A 2,666-nucleotide genomic window follows, 5' to 3' on the forward strand; every position below is an offset into this window, starting at 1 on the left:
AATTTAATTTAAGATAAAGAATAATTTATTTTAATGTAAAAAAGAATGTTTAAGAATTTAATTAATTAATTGGAGTTAAGTAGTAAATAAGCTCTTTTATGTCCAATAATTAATTTAAAAACCTAAATTAAATTGTGTAACCAATTGGGATAAATTAATCTATGCCTATTTTATTTAAGAAATTGTAACTTAACCTGTTAGTAATTTATTTTAAGAATTAGCCATGCATCCAAGAAAAATTACTATCCTAAATTAAATTATTATTTCACTAAAATACATAATTAAGGTTTAAACTTTAAAGAGTTAAAATTCAATAATTAAGCAATGTTTTTCCCTCCATTTATATTGCAAAATTCGGCCACCCCTTAAAGGATTTAATTAAGTTTGTCAACTCTCCATTTTTGATATCTTTCCTTATCCTTTCATGGTAGAATAATTCCTTCATTTTAAATCTCCACTAATTAATAATTAATCAATATACCTACCCTCATTTTTGATAAGAAAATCGGCCATCTCACCTCCTAAATCAACCCTCAAATCCCTTGATATCACCTCATTTCCTTATCTCCCATAGAATCAAGGATAGAAAGATTTGTGTGCCATTCAAATCTCCCTTTTGATTAGTAAACTTCCCTTCATTCCCCAGCCATTTCCTCCATCCTTTCTCTCGAAAATTTAGAAGAAAATCAGCAACAAAAAAACGTGAGAAGCAACAAGAAAATAAGAGAGAAAAGCAAGAAAGAAAAAGGAACTCCGTCTCCGCCGCGCCGTGTCGTCGTATAGTTTGTTTTCTTTTCAAACAAAAGATTTCCAGGCATGTCTATATTATTATTTTCTCTTCAATCAAGTCATATAATTATTTTTAAACATCACATGTACATGATTTTATTAGAAAAACCGAAATTATGACAGCAACATTTCACAAAATTCTGCACAGATTTTTCGGCTTCCACCCATGCTTCACGGTTTTTGCTTGTTTTTGTGGTTTCAGGGTTTGGCTCGGTTCCAAGAGCTCAAGGCTGCATCTAGACACGTTATAGAGTGTGTTAGGGAGGTGTTAGTCCATTGGTTAAAGCCCTTTTTCCCCCAGCAACACGAAATGGACAGCAACTCTCCATAGTGCAGATTTGGGTCTCGATTTTCTTGGTGTGTTGTCTAAGGTATGTGTTCAAACCATGGCTGTCCTAGGGGCTGTAGCCATGGTTAGAACCCTTCCTTATCATTTCTAGGACGTGACCAAGATGACCTTTCATGGCTTGGTTCATGGTCCCATCGGTTTTTTAAAACAAACAAGACAAGTGCCCCTTCGGTTTTCAAGTTTCTGATTTTTTTTCTGCGTGTGAGTTGTTCGGCCTTGTGGTGTTTAGGTGGGTTGTGGTTGATTTCTAGCCCTTAGCCATGACTCATACAACACCTCAACATGTCTAGCATGGACCATGGTTAACCTCATATCCATTGGATCCATTATTTGACAGCAAAACAAAAGCAACACCCCACGCATGCAGTATGCATTCTCGGGGGAAGCGTTTGATTGTTTTGGGTGGTTGCTTGGATTGTGGTTGGCCTAAAGCCCTTAGCCATGGTTCAAGCCACACTTTAGGATGTTGGTAAGAGGCTCTAGTTGGTGGTTCAAGCCCCAATGGCCAATAGCCTTGTAAACGAAGCAAGGAAGCACAGCAGCTGCTGCTGCATTTTTTTTTTACAGCAGTTTGAGCTTCGGTTCGAGGCTTATTTCGAGTTCTTGGTTGGCTTTTAGCCTATGGCCTTGGACTGGACAGTGCCTCATTGAGTTAGAAAAGTCACGTTTTTGTCCGTTTGTGATTTGGTTACGTTTAGAGGTCGTACGAGAATTTACGGTGCAATGTGCCAAAGTGACTCTCGAAAGAGCGTTTCACGATTTTGGCCTCCATTCACCAAAGTTAGAGTATTACAATTCTTAGGAGCATTATTTCATCATGTCAGGCTTATTTTAATGATGTCTAAACGATGGTTCAGTGTTGGTTCGGGTTGGTACGAAGCCATGGTTGAAAAGTAAGTTGGTTGGGCATAATTGTCTCATTTTTAGTTCGATGTAATTCATGCATTTATCCAAAAGCAAGAATCTATCAATATTCAAAACAGTCAATCTATGAGTGATTTGAAAGAAACTCTTGCAAATTTTGCACCTGCACTTAATATTCATGAAAAAGGAAAATTTCCATCTCAACCTCAACCTAATCCTAAAAATCAAAATTGTGAGGCCCCGGGTCCAATATCTAATACTAATAATTATAATTGTAACAAACCAAATGATCAAGTAAAATACATAATTTGTGGTTCACAAATCCACATAAACATCGTCAAAATAATTTAATTGTCTCAAATGTTTGAAATATAATTTTCAACATGCCAAAATAAAGAAATCCCAACATCATAAAATAGCTCCTAAGACCCGAGAATCCCACTCTAACTCGTATCTCCTCGCCTTGAGCTGGACCCTGGCATCCCAAGCCTTGGCTCACCTACCATCAAGCACATGAAAACAAGAGGTACCGGACAAGTCGGTGAGTATAAACCCAGTATGATACAATCAATAACATATGAGAATTAAAGTGACAAATATTTCATATTAAATTCATAAGGATGCAATATAATGCAATGCATGATCAGAAGCTGTGGGCTATCAA

The sequence above is a fragment of the Primulina huaijiensis genome, chromosome 15, assembly GCF_012295235.1.
Source record: "Primulina huaijiensis isolate GDHJ02 chromosome 15, ASM1229523v2, whole genome shotgun sequence".
NCBI lineage: Eukaryota > Viridiplantae > Streptophyta > Magnoliopsida > Lamiales > Gesneriaceae > Primulina > Primulina huaijiensis.